Source organism: Hyla sarda, chromosome 1 (genome assembly GCF_029499605.1).
Source record: "Hyla sarda isolate aHylSar1 chromosome 1, aHylSar1.hap1, whole genome shotgun sequence".
In the NCBI taxonomy this organism is placed as follows: domain Eukaryota; kingdom Metazoa; phylum Chordata; class Amphibia; order Anura; family Hylidae; genus Hyla; species Hyla sarda.
Genome location: NC_079189.1, coordinates 606,304,572 through 606,325,038, shown reverse-complemented (window position 1 = coordinate 606,325,038; position 20,467 = coordinate 606,304,572). Strand labels below are relative to the sequence as shown.

Here is a 20,467-nt window from a genome sequence, read left to right as displayed (position 1 = left end):
CTGTATAGTGGAGACCATGTTGTTATTCAGCAGAAGCTTGTCCCAGTTTTTCACGCTTGTAGTATGTCGCCTCCTCATTAGTGTTATTTAAAAATAGAATAAAAACATTAATTTAAGAAAACCAGTTGAATGAATGCAAGATTGAATGAATACAAAATTACATGTATAATCACACGTGGTTGTTATCGGTAACAAACACCACAACAACTTATTCTTGTTATGATACATTTAAAATTCCCGGAGTTACCACAAATTCCACATACAATCCATGAGGCCGCAAGGAGTTGAGTGTGTGGATCCAACGCAACTCGCGATTTTTTTAAATGCTAGTGCGGTCTCCACCATATTTCAAGGGGGGGATGTGGTCAAGCAAGGTGAACCTCAGATCTTTTTCACTATGGCTGGCCTCCAAAAAATGTTTGGAGACCGGTAGATCTGGACGTTGTTTTCGTATTGAATAACAATGTTGAGTGATTCAATGTTTGAACATAAGAGTGGCTTCGCCCCGTAAATTAAGTTGCACGGGCAACTTAAAACGTTAATTACATGGTCCATAGTGCACGTAAGATATGATTTAATATTTGTACACCTGACCTGTGCCTGGATGTACAAAATTTGGACCTTTAATCATGTATGAACAGTTCACACAATTCCTGCCAGGGTAGGAGCCCTTATTCTGTACCGTGATGAAGGATTGTTGGCTACCAGATCCCACAGAAATGTCGGCTTTGACCAATTTGTTACGAAGGCTAGGAGGTCTACGGTAGGACATAAGGGGTTGTGTTTGGAATTCTTCAATGTCTGGAAAACTATTTCGGATGATGTGCCAGTATTTCCTAACAGTACGTGCTACTTTACTGGCACTAGGACAGAACGTTGTTACAAAAGGTATACGTGTCAAGGATTTTGCTGGCCTAGTGGTAGAGAGTAAGTGTTCTCTATCCATGGTCAGCACTTTCTGCTTGCTCTGTTCTATTAGGGCAGGTGAATAACCCCTAGCTGTGAATTTTTTAGCCATGGCGTCTAGTGCGGGTTATGACATTAGGTTCTCTGCTGACAATACGTCGAGCCCTCATCATTCGGCAGAGAACGAACAATATGTTTAGGGTGATCACTGTCGTATTAAAGTATAGAATTACAATCTGTACTTTTGGTATATAAATCCGTATGTAATTGTTAGAAATGGAAACAATGGTATCCAAAAAATCTACGGAAGTGTGGGACCAGTTGAGTGTAAATTGGAGGCATGGATTAATAGTATTCAAAAAGGAATGAAAATTGTGTAGATCTGATTCATTACCTCTCCAGATCAGGACACATCATCTATGTATCGCTACCACTTCAGCACATGGTGGAAGTGGTGGCGATACATAGATGATGTGTCCTGATCTGGAGAGGTAATTAATCCGTGCCTCCAATTTACACTCAACTGGTCCCACACTTACTTTGATTTTTTGAATACCACTGTTTCCATTTGTAACAATCAATTACATACGGATTTATATACCAAAAGTACAGATTGTAATTCTATACTCAAATACGACAGTCATCACCTTAAAGATATTGTTCGTTCTCAGCCGACAAGTCAAGTGATGAGGGCTCGACGTATTGTCAGCAGAGAACCTAATGTCATACCCGCACTAGACATGGCTAGGCACACTAGACATGGCTAAAAACTTCACAGCTAGGGGTTATCCACCTGCCCTAATAGAACAGAGCAAACAAAGTGCTGACCATGGATAGAGAACACCTACTCTCTACCACTAGGCCAGCAAAATCCTTGACACGTATATCTTTTGTAACAATGTTCAGTCCTAGAGCCAGTAAAGTAGCACGTACAGTTAGGAAATACTGGCACATCATCCGAAATAGTTTTCCAGACATTGAAGAATTCCAAACACAACCCCTTATGTCCTCCTAGACCTCCTAGCCTTCGTAACAAATTGGTCAAAGCCGACATTTCTGTGGGTTCTGGTAGCAAACAATCCTTCTTCACGGTACAGAATAAGGGCTCCTACCCTGGCAGGAATTGTGTGAACTGTTCATACATGATTAAAGGTCCCAATTTTGTACATCCAGGCACAGGTCAGGTGTACAAATATTAAATCATATCTTGCATAGCTTGCATTCACTCCCAGGCTGTGAAGAAAGAGGTGCTGTTTGGTAACTATAAAACCAAGTATATCTAGCGATTGTCTGAGCTAGTGATTGTGTGTCTGTATACAAGAGTGTGAAGTATACAAGTGAGTGAGTATAAAAGTGAGGGGACTTAAAATTAAGGGACTTTAAATTCAGGAAGTTTAAATTGAAATATATGATTTTTTTGTTGTTAATTTTTGCTATCCCCAAATCTAGTATGGCCTCGATGTTGGAAAAGGCAGTCCAGTGTGCATCTTGCACAATGTATGCAATCCTTGAACAGCAGTTTGAGGGTGCATATTGTTGTGTGAGATGTGTGCGAGTTGTTCATTTGGAAGCCCAGATCCTGGATCTAGAGGAGCAACTGGCAACACTGAGATGCATTGACAACTTGGAGAGGAGTCTCCTGCTCACTGAGCAAGTACTCTCTGGGGTATAGGTGGGGGAGGATAGTGGGACGGAGGTGCAGGACAGTCAGGCAGTTACCTGGGTTACAGTTAGAAAACGGGGTAGAGGGAAAAGTGTCAGGGAGGCTAGTCCTGAACTGGCACACCCCAACAAGTTTGCCCGGTTGGCAGATGAGGGGGATGCCATTTCAGAGCTAGCGGTACTGCTGCAGGACTCTGCCTCTGACCGCCAGGGGGGTGTCTGCTCCAGTAAGGGGGGAGGAGTGCAGGGCAGGCCAGACAGGTATTGGTAGTGGGGGACTCAATTATTGGGGGACAGACAGGGCGATCTGTCACAAAGACCGGGATCACAGAACAGTGTGTTGTCTTCCTGGCACTCGAGTTCGGCACATCGCGGATCGGGTTGACAGGTTGTTGGGTGGGGAGAAGACCCAGCAGTCATGGTACATATTGGCACCAATGACAAAGTAAGAGGTAGGTGGAGTGTCCTTAAAAATGATTTCAGGGACTTAGGCTGCAAGCTTAAGGCAAGGACCTCCAAGGTAGTATTTTCTGAAATATTACCTGTACCATGAGCCACACCAGAGAGGCAGCGAGAGATTAGGGAGGTAAACAAGTGGCTCAGAAGCTGGTGTAGGAAGGAGGGGTCTTGGTTCATGGAGAACTGGGCCGACTTCACTGTCGGTTACCGGCTCTACCGTAGGGACGGGCTGCACCTCAATGGGGAGGGTGCAGCTGTGCTTGGGGAGAAGATGGCTAGAAGGGTGGAGGAGTGTTTAAACTAGGGACTGGGGGGGGAGGGAACCTACAAAATAGAGGGGGAAGATAGTGTAGATAGAGGGGGGGACTTAATAATGTACCTGGGGGTGGAGCGGAGGGAGGGGTTAGAATCGTTAATAGGGATAGGAAATAAAAACATACACCATTGAATTGCATGTTGACTAATGCCAGAAGTCTGTTCAATAAAACTGACGAACTGGAGTTGAAAATGTCTGAGGAGGATTATGACATAGTGGGTATAACAGAGACTTGGTTGGACGATACCTGTGACTGGGCGGTCAACATACAGGGTTATAGTCTATTCAGGAAGGATCGGACAAAACAGAAAGGGGGAGGAGTATGTCTTTATGTAAAGTCCAATTTGAAGGCCGCACTGCTGGGAGGATATACGGGAGGGAAACAATAATGTGGAGTCATTTTGGGTAGAAATATATGGAGATAAAAATAATAAAATCCTGATAGGAGTATAAGCTATAAGCCACCAAACATAATGGAAGAGGCAGAAGATCAATTACTGAGGCAAATAAACAAGGCAGCAAATCAGAATGAGGTGATAATAATGGAGACTATAACTATCCTGATATAAACTGGGAGACTGAGACCTGTGAATCTCATAAAGGAAACAGGTTTCTGACTATAACTAAAGACAATTATCTGTCCCAAATGGTGCAGGGCCCGACCAGAGGGGGCGCCCTACTAGACTTAATATTGACCAACAGGCCTGACAGAGTAACTAATGTGCAGGTAGAAGGACACCTAGGAAATAGAGATCATAATATAATACATTATAACTTGTTCTTCAATAAGGGAATCTCTCGAGGGGCCACAAAAACAATGAACTTTAGGAAGGCAAAGTTTGATGAACTCAGCGAAGCCCTTAACAAAATAAAATGGGATAATGTCCTCGAAAACAAGAATACTGACATTAAATGGGAGACTTTTAAATACCTTATGGGAATAAAAGGGTCAGGAATAAAAGAAAACCAATATGGATGAATAAAAATGTTAAGGGGGCAATAAATGACAAAAATAAAACATTTAAATTACTAAAACAGGACAGCAGTGAAGAAGCATTAAAAAGCTATAGAGAAAAATGTAAAATATGTTAAAAAAAAACGGATTAATGCCGCAAAAATAGAGACAGAACGACTTATTGCCAAAGAGCGTAAAACTAACCCCAAAATGTTCTTTAACTATATAAATAGCAAAAAGGTTAAAAATGAAAGTGTTGGCCCTTTTAAAAATGATGAGGAAGAAATTATAAACAGGGATCAGGAAAAAGCAAATATATTAAACAAATTCTTCTCCACTGTATTCACCGAGGAAAATGAAATGGCAGGTGAAATACAGCGAGATAAGGTAAACTCCCCAGTACAGGTCACTTGTCTAACCCAGGAAGAAGTACAGTGCCACCTACAAAAAATCTAAATAGACAAATCACCAGGTCCAGATGGCATTCACCCCCGTGTTCTAAAGGAATTAAGTAATGTAATAGACAGACCGCTATTTTTAATCTTCAGGGACTCTATAGTGATAGGGACTGTTCCCCAGGACTGGCGCATGGCAAATGTGGTGCCAATATTTAAGAAGGGGTCAAAAGGTGACCCCAGGAATTATAGACCTGTTAGCTTAACCTCAGTTGTATGTAAATTGTTTGAGGGTTTCCTAAGAGATGCTTATTTTGGAATATCTTGATAATAATAAATGTATGACCCCGTATCAGCATGGCTTTATGAGGGATCGGTCCTGTCAAACTAACCTGATCAGCTTTTACGAGGAGGGGAGCTCCAGACTGGACCAGGGGCAATCGCTGGATGTCGCATATCTGGATTTTTACAAAGCATTTGATACGGTGCCACATAAATGGTTGGTGCATAAAATGAGAAGGATGGGGCTGGGGGAGAATGTGTGCAAGTGGGTAAGTAACTGACTCAATGATAGGAAACAGATGGTGGTTATTAATGGTACTTATTCTGATTGGGTGACTGTTACTAGTGGGGTACCACAGGGGTCAGTCTTGGGTCCTGTCCTATTTAATATGTTCATTAATGACCTTGTAGAGGGGTTGAATTGTAAAGTAGCAATCTTTGCAGAGGACACTAAACTCTGTAAAGCGGTAAACACTATAGAGGACAGGGCACTGTTACAAATGGATCTGGATAGGTTGGAGGTTTGGGTTGGGAAGTGGCAGATGAGGTTCAACACTGATAAATTTAAGGTAATGCACATGGGGAAGAAAAATCCGGGCTGGGATTATGTATTAAATGGGAGCACACTTGGGACAACTGACATGGAAAAGGACTTAGGAGTCTTAGTTAACAGTAAATTTAGCTGTAGTGACCAATGTCGGGCAGCTGCTACCAAGGCTAATAAAATCATGGGGGGCATCAATAGGGGCATAGATGCCCACGACAAGGAAATAATTCTACTGCTGTACAAATCACTAGTCAGACCACACATAGAATACTGTGTACAGTACTGGGAACCAGTGTACAAGAAAGATATAGTGGAGCTGGAGAGGGTTCAAAGACAGGCAACCAGAGTAATACGGGGAATGGGAGGACTACAGTACCCAGAAAGATTATCAGAATTGGGGTTAGTTTAGAAAAAAGAAGGCTTAGGGGAGACCTAATAATTATGTATAAATATATCAGGGGACAGTACAGAGATCTCTCCACGATCTATTTATACCCAGGACTGTATCTATAACAAGGGGGCATCCTCTACGTCTAGAGGAAAGAAGGTTTTTCTACACCAGCACAGACGGGGGTTCTTTACTGTAAGAGCAGTGAGACTGTGGAATTCTCTCCCGGAGGAGGTGGTCATGGTGAACTCTTTAATAGAGTTCAAAAAGGGGCTGGATGCATTTTTGGAGAATAATAACATCACTGGTTATGTATACTAGATTTATAGGGACAGAACGTTGATCCAGGGATTTATTCTGATGCCATATTGGAGTCGAGAAGGAATCTTTACCTCTAGTATGAGCGTTTTATGCCTTCTTCTAGATCAACTCAACTCAGTAGGGACTCATTAGGGTTATAGGTTGAACTTGATGGAATCTGGTCTTTTTTCAACCTTATGAACTATGTTACTATCTTACGTGCACTATGGACCATGTAATTAACGTTTTAAGTTGCCCGTGCAACTTAATTTACGTGGGCGAAACCACTCTTATGTTCAAACATTGAATCACTCAACATTGTTATTCAATACGAAAACAACGTGTAGATCTACCGGTCTCCAAACATTTTTTGGAGGCCAGCCATAGTGAAAAAGATCTGAGGTTCACCTTGCTTGACCACATTCCCCCTTGAAATATGGTGGAGACCGCACCAGCATTTAAAAAAAACGGGAGTTGCGTTGGATCCACACACTCGACTCCTTGCCGCCTCATGGATTAAATGTGGAATTTGTGGTAACTCCGGGAATTTTAAATGTATTATATATATATACATGTAATTTTGATATACATGTAATTTTGTATTCATTCAATCTTGCATTCATTCAACTGGTTTTCTTAAATTAATGTTTTTATTCTATTTTTAGATAACACTAATGAGGAGGCGACATACTACAAGCGTGAAAAACCGGGACAAGGGTCTGCTGAATAACAACATGGTCTCCACTGTACAAATGACTGTGTCTCTTCGCTTACATTATGTCACATTGGGTTGGACAGCATGAAAAGGTGGGCATCACCAGGCTGATTGTGGTTTCCCATTAACCCGGGGTCCATGTCCACCAAAGGTCCTCCCCTTGTGCGATTTGCATAGCGTGAGCCCCTATGATGCCTGCCAGTCATGCCTCCGATCATAAAAATGCATATAACCTTGTATAAGGAGAACCTTACGAAGTGCCAGGCTCTCCCATGGTGTACAGGGATTCACTACTGCCATGTGCGCTTGCGCGCAGTCATGTGGAGACCAGCTGCCATAGCCAACGGTGACGCCTGCCAGTAATAGGCTCTATCAGTGAGTCATTCTAGCGCATGCGCATAGACACATTGAACGGCGCCATGCGCCGAGAGCTGAGGTGGCGTTCCACACCATTATGGCAGTTCCTGTACAGACATCTTTGCCCGGTGATCTAATGTATGTATCTCCGGCCCCTCTCTTATTCTATTAACACTGTTCACTGTATTGAGTATTGATATGAACCTGACTTTGTAAATGCGGATCACTAGTATTAGTGAGAAGCACTTAGCACTTGCACTTTATGCACATGTGTATGATTAGAGGTGATCCTTATATTCACAGTTTTTATTCATATTATGATAATTATGTAAATCAATTGATTTGTTGTACACTTGCTGTATAAATACCCTGTTAGTATCACTGGTTGCTGAGCTTGAGAAAGGCTGCAAGTGGGGAACTAAAACGTCGCTTTGATGTCAGGTCAATAAATTTCATTCACGCTTACCTACTTTGGCAGTACCTTCCTTTTGGGGTGGGGATATCTATGTGACAAGCAAGAGGAAGAAATGATCCAGCGTGGGTCAGTAGAAATCCAGACTTTATTAGAACTCACAGTAAAAGCAGTAAAAGCAACCAGCAGATCAGACGCGTTTCAGGCGCATGCGCCCTTCGTCAGTGCCTCACTGACGAAGGGCGCATGCGCCTGAAACGCGTCTGATATGCTGGTTGCTTTTACTGCTTTTACTGTGAGTTCTAATAAAGTCTGGATTTCTACTGACCCACGCTGGATCATTTCTTCCTCTTGTTTGAATCTGTGTGCACCGGGCTGGGTGCGGATCCGTGTCGGGGGCGCATTGGTGGAGCGAGCTGGATTTTCGTGAACTACACTTGCCAATATCTATGTGACCCCTGACCCGGGACATTCCATTGCTGGCACCCGTGTGGTAGTGATGCCCTTTTGGTTCTTTAATATATATATATATATATATTTTTTTTTTTTTTTTTTTTTTTTTATATATACACACACAGATATATAGCAAAGCAGGTAGGGGGCACGGAGTACCTCTCAAAAATTGGACATCAGTTGGGCCCAGACACAAACCACCTCTCCCTTCCACTGCCTAAAAGTAAATTCTCTTTCAGGCAGTGGAAGAGAAAGGTGGTTTGTGTCTGGGCCCGACTGATGTCCCATTTTTGAGAGGTACTCCGTGCCCCCTACCTGCTTTGCTATTAAAATGGGTATTCCAGGAAACACTTTTTTTTTTTTATATCAACTGGCTCCAGAAAGTTAAACAGATTTGTAAATTACTTCTATTAAAAAATCTTAATCCTTTCAATAATTATCAGCTGCTGAAGTTGAGTTGTTGTTTTCTGTCTGGCAACAGTGCTCTCTGCTGACATCTTTTCTTGTCTCGGGAACTGCACAGTGTAAAAGAGGTTTGCTATGTTCCCGAGACACGTGTCATCAGAGAGCACTTAGACAGAAAAGAACAACTCAACTTCAGAAGCTCATAAGTACTGAAAGGATGAAGATTTTTGAAGTAATTTACAAGTCTGTTTAACTTTCTGGAGGCAGTTGAGATATATATATATATATATATATTATATATATATATATATATATACACACACATTAAAAAAAAAGTTTTTTCCTGGATAACCCCTTTAACAGCCGGTCTTCACACTTGGATCACCAGATGGACCACGAGGCTGCGGCTGATATTGCTATATGCTCATCCAGACGTTACGCTCTTAGCATAACTCTGCCAGGTAAGGGTCCACCTTATTTGGCTTTGCTCACAATACCCATCCACTGGGTAATCTGCATGAGGTGAGCACCTCTTTTTCACTTTCTTTGTCACACAGATATATACACACACATAGATATATTATATACACACACATAGATATATTATACACACACACACACACACACACACACACAACGAGGCTGAAGTTGGTTTCTTATTCGGCAGCTTCTTATTCACTGAAGTTGGTTTCTTATTCGGCAGCTTCTTATTCACTGAAGTTGGTTTCTTATTCGGCGGCTTCTTATTCACTGAAGTTGGTTTCTTATTCGGCAGCTTCTTATTCACTGAAGTTGGTTTCTTATTCGGCAGCTTCTTATTCACTGAAGTTGGTTTCTTATTCGGCAGCTTCTTATTCACTGAAGTTGGTTTCTTATTCGGCAGCTTCTTATTCACTGAAGTTGGTTTCTTATTCGCGCATTGTCTTATAGATGACTATGACCAATAGACCTTTTCTTCTCTTATTTCTCTACAGTAAACCAGTTTTTTATACATAAATGTTAAATATTATTTGGGAACAATCGAATTCAGAAAAAAAAAATCTTGATTGTTTGCGTTTTTTGCTGAAAAAAAGATGGATGACAAAAAAAATGGATGAAAAAATTGGTGTTTTGAATAAGTAACTGATGAATTTAAGGGGTTAAACGTGGTTGGGCCACTGACCTAAGTGTTGAAATATAAAGGGTAAGGGCCCCTCCATAATACCCACCTGTATCCAGCCCGGCCCAAACTGTGGATTGGCATTAAAAAAGGTGCCAACTATATACATTTTTTGCATTTTGAATAAGTAACTGATAAATATAACTCCTTCAGGACGAAGGGCGTACCTGTACACCCCTCGCCTGGTCCCGGTGTTTAATACGGTGTCACACCGGGCCGTTGTGCCGCACGCTATTAACCCTTTAGACGCGGCGATCAAAGTTGTTCACCGCGTCAAAAAATGAAAGTAAACACTTTCTGGCAGCTCAGTCGGATCGCGATGTCCCGATCAGCTAGGACGCGAGCGGAGACCCCCTCACCTTGCTCCATCTCGTCCGATCGGCGTTTGATTGCTCCAAGCCTGAGCTACAGGCTTGAGCAATCGAGCCCCTATCTCGCTGATCCCTGCGTCCCCCTCTCCCTTGCGGCGCAGTGAGCCGAAAATGGTGCCCTGGGGCGGAACGAGCTGCATCTGCGCCGGACTCCCGTGCCTGCCGTGGAACTGCAAGCTGCGCGGGCCGGCTTGCTTAAGGTACCGTACCCTTTCCCCCCCTCTGTTACCCCTTCTCAACCCTGTCCATGGTCTGTCATTGCATGCTGGGAGTTATAGTTTTGCAACAGCAGGAGGCACACAGGTTGGGAAACACTGAGTTAGGAAACAGACAATATTTCCCAACCAGTGCGACCCCAGTTGTTGCAATACTACAACTCCCAGCATGCCCAGACAGCCGAAGGACATGTTGGGAGTTGTACTTATGCAACAACTGGAGGAGAACAGTTTGGAGACCACTGTGTAGTGGTCTCCAAACTGTAGCCCTCCAGATGTTGCAAGACTTAAACTCCAAGCATGCCCAGGCATGCTGGGAGTTGTAGTGCGGCAACATCTGAAGGGCCAAATGTTGCCGAACTACAACTCCCAGCATGTCTGGACAGTCTCAGCATGCTTTGAATTGACATCTGGAGCGCTACAGTTTGGACACTATTATATAGTGGTCTCCAAACTGTGCCCATCCAGATGTTGCAAAATTACAACTCCCAGCATGCTGAGACTGTCCAGGCATGCTGGGAGTTGAAGTGCTGCAACATCTGGAGGGCCAGATGTTACAGAACTACAACTCCCAGCATGCCTGGACAGTCTGGGCATGCTCAGAGTTGTAGTTTTACAACATCTGAAAGGACAGTGGTCTCCAAACTGTGGAGACAAAGGCTTTCTGGGCATGCCAAAGGCTTTCTGGCCATGCTGGAAGTTGTAGTTTTGAAACTCCTAGATACAGCAGTGAAGATCACTTTACGGCGATCTTCACCGCTGTAACTAGGAAACCGCCGCTGCCGCCTCCACTTGCCTGCGCCTCATGTCACCTGCCGGTCCTGGTCCTCGGTCGCACGTGAGCCCAGGTAACCGGCGGTCCCCACAACGGCCCCCGCACATTGCCGCCATCTTCCCCCCACTTTGCCCTGACATCCAGGGGTGGGCAGAGCAGGGGAAACGAACGTTCCCCCCGCCCCTCCCCTGGGGATTCGCCAATTGGCCGCATTGGCCAATCGCAGGGGATAGGAGGAGGTGGCACCCTGCCACCTCGCTCCTATCCTCTAGGATGATCGGGGCTGTCTCTGACAGCTCCGATCATCCCTATTTTCCAGGCTATCGGGTCATCAGAGACCCGATCAGCCCGGAAAAGCCGTGAATTGCCGATCTGAATTGCATTTAACCCCTTAAATTCCTCAGTTACTTATTCAAAATGTAGAAAATGTATAAAGTTGGCAAGGTTGGCACCTTTTTTAATGCCAATCCACTGTTTGGGCGAGGCTATACGGCTGGGTATTATGGAGGGGCCCTTACTCTTTGTTTTTCAACCCTTAGGTCAGTGGCCCAACCGCGTTTAACCCTTTAAATTCATCAGCTACTTATTCAAAACACATATTTTTTCATCCTTTTTTAGTAATGTCTTTTCAGCAAAAACACAATCCAGATTTTTTCTTCTTCTGAATCTGATTGTTCCCAAATAATATATAACATTTTTTTTTTCAAATTCAAGAAAGTTTATTAATAAACCAGATGAGTACAAAGCAGATGTGAGTGGGTTATACAACAAACAACGGCCTATACAATTGGAACAGACTATGCAGAACAATAAGAACAACATATCAAAACTGCATGAAAAGCGAAAACATATGGTCAACAAAGAATCATCTATTCGCCAGGGTAGTTGGGTATGAAGGAGAGGGAGGGAGCGGGGTGAGGGAAGGGAACAATCAGGGAGAGGGAAGAACCCCCAAGGCGTTCAATTGAAAAAAGGAACGGATAAAGAAAACCACTATAATAGAGAAAGGAAAGTGTGCAGATCAGGTCAGGATAAGAGAGTGGAAGACCAGACAAGGACAAGAAAAGAGTGACAACAAAAGGACACAGCATGGGACAAACAGACAAACAAACATAACAAGGAGACCCTGCTGGGGCGGATACCGAGCAAAACTGAGCTCCAGCATACAGATCAGAGACAGCGGGGCAGAGCCAAGCGTAGCCATTATCTCAGAAGCCGGTATTCAGGGGAAGAGCAGAAGGAAGCCAATGGGAGCCAGGCTGCGGCCAGTTTGGCCACATCCTCGGGGTGAATAACCATGAGTTCCTCCATATGTTGAATATGTGCTACCTCAGCAAACCACTCCTCAAGAGAGTGAGGTACAGGGCTTTTCCAATGTCTGGGGATAACAGTTTTAGCAGCCTGGAGAAGATGTCGTGCAAGGGATTTCTGGTATTTTGCCTGTGCCATTGGGAACATATAAAGCAAGGCAGCTTCCGGGCAAGAGGGGACCTGGACTCTGGTCACATCCCTAATTACCTGAAGAACCGATCGCCAGAAAGGTATAAGCTGGGGGCAACTCCACCAAATATGCGTCATAGTACCCTCGTCACCACCACAACGCCAACATGAGCTCGAAACGGTCGGGTACCAGCGATGAAGTGTCGCAGGAACCCTATACCAACGAGAAAATTTTATAGCTCGTATCCCGAGCCTTTGTGGCAATGACAGCTTTATGAGTGAGGAAAAAACATCTTTTCCATTGATCTGGGGAGAATGTCGTGTCCAACTCAGATTCCCAAGCTCGATGAAAGCTCGGGAGGGCATCCGTTCGGAGGGACATTAGCAAGCTGTAGATGACGGAGATGGAGTGACAAGGGTACGAGGAAGCCAAGCACAGTTGTTCAAATGGAGTTGGGCTACAGCGTAAGTTCAAGCGTCCCGAAAGACTAGAATAAAAATGTCGTAGCTGGAGGTCAGCGAACGGGGCATGCCTAGACAATGGGCGATCTGCCAGGAGGACCTCTAGAGGTTTGAGCTCACCACCAGCTAGGACATGGTGAAATCGAAGTGGGTGAGATAAAGTAGCCTCAAAGAAAGCTCCATTCTCGGAGGATCCAGGTTGGAAACGTGGGTTGTCTGTGATCGGGAGGAGAGGTCCCCCCCGGTCGATGAGGATAAACCCCCGACCCTTGTGATGTAGGATCGCTAAAGTGTGGCGGGTCGTGAAGGAGGTGGAAAAGGTGTGTTGGGATGTCGGGGACCAAGTCCATGGCAGAGTGGAGAGTGCTTTGGGACAAATATCCTGTGCTAGACGAAACCAAAGTTTCGCCGTGTGATTGTGCAACAGATCGAGAACCCTTAAACGAGCACAAGCTAGGTAGTACATACGACAATCAGGGAGACCCACCCCACTCAAGGTTTTAGGGCGGGACAATGTAAGTCGATTGATACGAGGGCGGGCCGATGCCCACACAAAAGAGCCAAAGCAAGCCTGCAGCAGACTCCAATATGTAGAGGGAATGTGAAGTGGAATTGTCTGTAATAAGTATAGCAAACGACGCATCAGGGACATTTTGAGCATGTTTACCCGGACAAACCACTAAAAGTCCTTTCGGTTCCAAGATTCCAATTCCATCCGGAATCGGGCCAGAAGGGGGGAAAATTATGGGAGAATAGTTGGGAAAGGTCCCTAGGGATCGTTGTCCCCAGGTAGCGGATGCCCCTATCAGGCCAGCCAAACGGGAAGGCTGATCTGAGGGAGGTCACTATACGGTCAGGTAAGGAAACATTAAGAGCTTCTGACTTAAAGAGGTTTACTTTAAAGTTAGACCAGGCCCCAAATTCACGCAGTCGGGTCATTAAGCAGGGAAGGGACACCAGCGGGTCATTGATATATACCAAAAGATCGTCTGCGAATGCAGAGCATTTGTACGTGCAGTCCCCAATAGCAACTCCGTGAATGTCAGGGTCCGTTCGTATGGTAGCCAGAAGATGTTCCATCACTAGAGGGGAAAGGGCTGTCGAGTACCATTATGGATCGGGAATGGCGGAGAGAGACCCATTGATTTTCAAGCACGCTCTAGGAGCGTGGTACAGCGCCAATATTTTAGCTGAGAGGTTGGGACCCAAACCCACATGCTGCAAGGTTTGTGTCAGGGAGGACCAGGAAATTCGATCAAAGGCCTTATCGGCATCAAGTGAGAGGATCATCAGAGGCAATTTCTTAGATTGTGCATAATTAATTCTGTCCAAAGTTTTTATCGTGTTATCGTGTTGTCCCTGGCTTCCCTCCCCGGCACAAACCCCACCTGCTCGGGATGGATGAGAGAGGGAAGAAGCGGTCGGCCAGGAGTTTGGAGTAAAGTTTTAGGTCAACATTTAGCAAGGAAATGGAGCGGTAGCTACCGCAGGAGTGGGGGTCCATATTAGGTTTTGGCAGTACCACCACATGGGCCAGAGTGGAGGCCGAGGGAAAGGGAGTGTTGGGAGAGAAGGAGTTAAAGGCCCTGAGTAGGATGGGGGAGAGGAGGTCTTAAAGGATTTATAGAATTTCCCAGTAAAGCCATCCGAGCCAGGACTTTTCCCGCCGGCGTGTTTTGGACAACCACGACTAATTCCTCAGACAAAAAGGGGGCATCCAGCGCCTCCTGTTCGCCAGGGGAGAGAACCGGGAAGGGGAGGGCATGTTGAGGAGGCTGGCGGTGGCAGGAGACGGTACAGATCAGAGAAGAAAGAGTGAACGGTTGACACAATATCTTCCGTGGTGTGCACCATAGACCCCGACTGTGAACGCATAGAAGGGACATGAGTCTGGACCTGTCTACTCCACAGGACCCTGGAAAGCATCCGTCTACTCTTATTACCATAGAATTTACTACACCCCATCTGGAGCCAAATAATATATAAAAAAACAGGTTTACTGCAGAGATAAGAGGAGAAAATGTCTATTAGTCACAGTCATCTATAAGACAATGCGCGAATAAGAAACCAACTTCAGTGAATAAGAAGCTGCCGAATAAGAAACCAACTTCAGTGAATAAGAAGCTGCCGAATAAGAAACCAACTTCAGTGAATAAGAAGCTGCCGCATAAGAAACCAACTTCAGTGAATAAGAAGCTGCCGCATAAGAAACCAACTTCAGTGAATAAGAAGCTGCCGAATAAGAAACCAACTTCAGTGAATAAGAAGCTGCCGCATAAGAAACCAACTTCAGTGAATAAGAAGCTGCCGCATAAGAAACCAACTTCAGTGAATAAGAAGCTGCCGAATAAGAAACCAACTTCGGTGAATAAGAAGCTGCCGAATAAGAAACCAACTTCGGTGAATAAGAAGCTGCCGAATAAGAAACCAACTTCGGTGAATAAGAAGCTGCCGAATAAGAAACCAACTTCGGTGAATAAGAAGCTGCCGAATAAGAAACCAACTTCGGTGAATAAGAAGCTGCCGAATAAGAAACCAACTTCGGTGAATAAGAAGCTGCCGAATAAGAAACCAACTTCGGTGAATAAGAAGCTGCCGAATAAGAAACCAACTTCAGTGAATAAGAAGCTGCCGAATAAGAAACCAACTTCAGTGAATAAGAAGCTGCCGAATAAGAAACCAACTTCAGTGAATAAGAAGCTGCCGCATAAGAAACCAACTTCAGTGAATAAGAAGCTGCCGAATAAGAAACCAACTTCAGTGAATAAGAAGCTGCCGAATAAGAAACCAACTTCAGTGAATAAGAAGCTGCCGCATAAGAAACCAACTTCAGTGAATAAGAAGCTGCCGAATAAGAAACCAACTTCGGTGAATAAGAAGCTGCCGAATAAGAAACCAACTTCGGTGAATAAGAAGCTGCTGAATAAGAAACCAACTTCGGTGAATAAGAAGCTGCTGAATAAGAAACCAACTTCGGTGAATAAGAAGCTGCCGAATAAGAAACCAACTTCAGTGAATAAGAAGCTGCCGCATAAGAAACCAACTTCAGTGAATAAGAAGCTGCCGCATAAGAAACCAACTTCAGTGAATAAGAAGCTGCCGCATAAGAAACCAACTTCAGTGAATAAGAAGCTGCCGAATAATAAACCAACTTCGGTGAATAAGAAGCTGCCGAATAAGAAACCAACTTCGGTGAATAAGAAGCTGCTGAATAAGAAACCAACTTCGGTGAATAAGAAGCTGCTGAATAAGAAACCAACTTCGGTGAATAAGAAGCTGCCGAATAAGAAACCAACTTCGGTGAATAAGAAGCTGCCGAATAAGAAACCAACTTCGGTGAATAAGAAGCTGCCAAATAAGAAACCAACTTCAGTGAATAAGAAGCTGCCGAATAAGAAACCAACTTCGGTGAATAAGAAGCTGCCGAATAAGAAACCAACTTCAGTGAATAAGAAGCTGCCGAATAAGAAACCAACTTCAGTGAATAAGAAGCTGCTGAATAAGAAACCAACTTCAGCCTCGTACACACATAGAATACATACATACACTATATATATATATATATATATATATATTACACACACAGATTTATGTATATACACACACATAGATTTATATGTATACACATCTATCTATCTCCTATCCATCCACCCACATACCTCCTTTCTCAGAGCTGTAGGGGAAATGTGGTAGATGCTATTTCCTAGCCAGCTAAAGGACCTGTGATGATGTCATGACCATGTGACGAGCCATGTGACTAGACCCGAGTAGGCGGAGCCAGTCCGGAGTCTGTAGGAAATACAATAGATTTGGCGGTTATGAGTGATTTGCTGGTGAGGAGAAGGACAGGAAAGCTTTAGTATCGGGGGAGGTTTCCTCTTGGTGGTGTATATGGCGGAGTAATAGTCTGCAGGGGCCAAGTAATGCTCTGCAGGGGCCTATGGAGCCGGTTTGGAGTCTGCAAGAAGCATAATTGATATCCCCAGAGGCTTATGTGTTGTTGCTGTAATGCTCTGCAGGAGAGGGGCGGGGGGCCTCCTGCAGAGCATTACAGCAACCCCCCCCCCCCTCTCCTCCTGCAGAGCATTACAGCAACCCCCCCTCTCCTCCTGCAGAGCATTACAGCAACCCCCCCTCTCCTCCTGCAGAGCATTACAGCACCCCCCTCTCCTCCTGCAGAGCATTACAGCACCCCCCCTCCTCCTGCAGAGCATTACAGCAACCCCCCCCCCTCAGAGCATTACAGCAGTCCCCCCTCTCCTCCTGCAGAACATTACAGCAACCCCCCCCTCTCCTCCTGCAGAGCATTACAGCAACCCCCCCCCCTCTCCTCCTGCAGAGCATTACAGCAACCCCCCTCTCTCCTGCAGGGCATTACAGCAACCCCCCTCTCCTCCTGCAGAGCATTACAGCAACCCCCCCCCCTCTCCTCCTGCAGAGCATTACAGCAACCCCCCTCTCTCCTGCAGGGCATTACAGCAACCCCCCCCCTCTCCTCCTGCAGAGTATTACAGCACCCCCCCTCTCCTTCTGCAGGGCATTACAGCAACCCCCCTCTCCTCCTGCAGAGCATTACAGCAACCCCCCCTCCTCCTGCAGAGCATTACAGCAACCCCCCCTCTCCTCCTTCAGAACATTACAGCAATCCCCTCCCTCTCCTCCTGCAGAGCATTACAGCAACCCCCCTCTCCTCCTGCAGAGCATTACAGCAACCCCCCCTCTCCTCCTGCAGAGCATTACAGCAACCCCCCCTCTCCTCCTGCAGAGCATTACAGCAACCCCCCTCTCCTCCTGCAGAGCATTACAGCAACCCCCCCTCTCCTCCTGCAGAGCATTACAGCAACCCCCCTCCTCCTGCAGAGCATTACAGCAACCCCCCTCCTCCTGCAGAGCATTACAGCAACCCCCTCCTCCTGCAGAGCATTACAGCAACCCCCCTCCTCCTGCAGAGCATTACAGCAACCCCCCTCCTCCTGCAGAGCATTACAGCAACCCCCCTCCTCCTGCAGAGCATTACAGCAACCCCCCTCCTCCTGCAGAGCATTACAGCAACCCCCCCTCCTCCTGCAGAGCATTACAGCAACTCCCCTCCTCCTGCAGAGCATTACAGCAACCCCCCTCTCCCCCTGCAGAGCATTACAGCAACCCCCCCTCTCCTCCTGCAGAGCATTACAGCAACCCCCCCCCTCTCCTCCTGCAGAGCATTACAGCAACTCCCCCCCCTCTGCTCCTGCAGAGCATTACAGCAGCACCCCCCCTCCTCCTGCAGAGCATTACAGCAACACCCCCCCTCCTCCTGCAGAGCATTACAGCAACCCCCCTCTCCCCCTGCAGAGCATTACAGCAACCCCCCCTCTCCTCCTGCAGAGCATTACAGCAACCCCCCCCTCTCCTCCTGCAGAGCATTACAGCAACTCCCCCCCCCCTCCTCCTGCAGAACATTACAGCAACACCCCCCCCCCCCCTCCTCCTCCTGCAGAGCATTACAGCAAGCCACTCATAAGCCTCTGGGGATATGAACTGTGCTTCGTGCAGACTCCAGACTGGCTCCTATAGGCCCCTGCAGAGTATTACTTAGCCCCTGCAGAGTATTACTTAGGCTACATTCACACTATGTGGCTCTGTTACAAATGGACATGAAGGGCTTTTTTTTTTTTTTTTTTTTTTTTCAACTTTGTCCACCCTTAACGCCCATTACGGAAGTCGTCATAACGGGCAAAGAGTATCCAATTCCCTTGAATCCGTTATAACTCCCGTTATTGCAGTGAGAGATGAAGACGTCACATGTCACATTCTTCTCCCGCCATCTTCCTAATGAACGTCACCTACCGGCCACAAATGTCAGTGTGAACGGAGCCTTAACCATTCACCCACCAAGAGAAAACCTCCCCCGTTACTATAGGGCTTCTGCCCTTCTCCTCACCAGCAATCACTCTAAGGGGGAATTGCCGGCTGCGGGACTCTTGGGACAGTTTGGACTACTACTCCCATCATGAACAGACTGCCCATGATGGGAGTTATAGTACAGGGGCAGATCGCAGCAGGTCACTCTCAATAGACGAACTGCGCTTTCCGCCGGCTCCTGTATACGCCGGAGACGGGAACTATGATTGGTGGATAGCGCAGTGGGTCTATTGAGAGTGACCTGCTGCGATCTGCCCCTCGGCCCCTGTACTATAACTCCCATCATGGGCAGGCTGTTCATGATGGGAGTAGTAGTCCAAACTGTCCCAAGAGTCCTGCAGCCGGGGGGGGGGGGGGGGGGGGATATGCAAGTGAAGTCCCTCAGCGTTGCGGTGCTACAACTACTCCCATCATGGGACATACTCTGTCCCATGATGGGAGTAGTAGTCCAAGGGTAGAGGGACAGATCGAAAGGGGGTCTCACTCCTGAGACCCCCTGTGACCTTACTGCTCCGCCCCCAAGTGATGACTGCCCATGATGGGAGTTATTGTCTTACTCTGTTCACATTATGGCCTTACTCTGTTCACATTATGCATTTTGCATAATGGGGACAGAACCTTTCTGGCAGTCTGTTCCCAAACAGGGAGACTCCAGCTGTTGCTTAACTACAGCCCCCTATGATGGGAGTTGTAGTTTAGCAACAATTGGAGGCTCCCTGTTTAGGAACATGCTGCATTATGTCCAGGGGAGAGCACAAAAAGTGTACTAACCTATATTTCTTTTCATTTCAGATACGTGAATGAGGAGGACTGTGACGAGAACCAGCTTTTTTTTATTTCAATAAAATGGTTAATGGGGGCTGTGGGTAGTGTTTTTTTAAATAAACAATTTCTTACAATGTGTCTTGTTTTTTATAACTGAATTTTCAGGGTTAGTAGTGGAAGCCGTCTTATAGACGGAATCCATTACTAAGCCGGGGCTTAGTGTTCGCACCAAAAACAGCTAATGCTGACCACCAATTATTACCCCGGTACCCACCGCCACAGGGGTGCCGGGGAGAACTGGTACCAACAGGCCCGGAGCATAAAAAAAATGGTGCTCCTGGGCTGTAACAGGTTGATGTTATTTAGGCTGGGGAAGGCCAGTAACAATGGTCCTCGCTCACCCTGGTAACGTCAGGCTGTTGCTGCTTGGTTGATATCTGACTGATCCTTAAAATATGGTGAACCCATATTCAGGTTTTTTAAATAAAAAAAAAAAATGTGTGTGGTTCCCCCTATTTTCAGTATCACCCAGATACCAACCAAGCAGCAACAGCCTGACGTTACCAGGGTGGGCGAGGACCATTGTTACTGGCCCTCCCCAGCCTAAATAACGCCAGCCTGTTACAACCTAGGCCCAGAAGCTCCACTTTTGCCATCCGGGCCTGTTGGAACCGGTTCTTCCCAGTACCCCTGTGGCAATGGGTACTGGGGTAATAATTGGGGGTTAGCTCTAAGCTCCGGCTTAGTAATGGATTCTGTCTACCAGGCGGCTTCCACTACTAAGCCTGAAAATTCAATTATAAAAACATGGCACATTGAAAAAA

At 45.9% G+C, this 20,467-nt stretch overlaps 2 protein-coding genes across 3 annotated transcripts in view; both read right to left on the bottom strand.

The window, feature by feature from the left end:
• The window catches only part of LOC130296670 (zinc finger protein 260-like), a 29,335-nt gene extending 12,639 nt beyond the window's left edge, over nucleotides 1-16,696 (bottom strand). The window contains exon 1 of one of the 2 annotated variants that reach the window (XM_056548465.1): nucleotides 16,634-16,696. The gene's annotated coding sequence lies outside the window, so the exon portion shown is untranslated. Of the gene's footprint in view, nucleotides 1-9,231; nucleotides 9,460-16,633 lie in introns of those variants that run through there. The other variant, XM_056548483.1, reaches the window with a different exon arrangement.
• The window catches only part of LOC130298097 (zinc finger protein 850-like), a 190,945-nt gene that overhangs the window by 128,990 nt on the left and 41,488 nt on the right, over nucleotides 1-20,467 (bottom strand). The gene's annotated exons all lie outside the window — the stretch shown is intronic.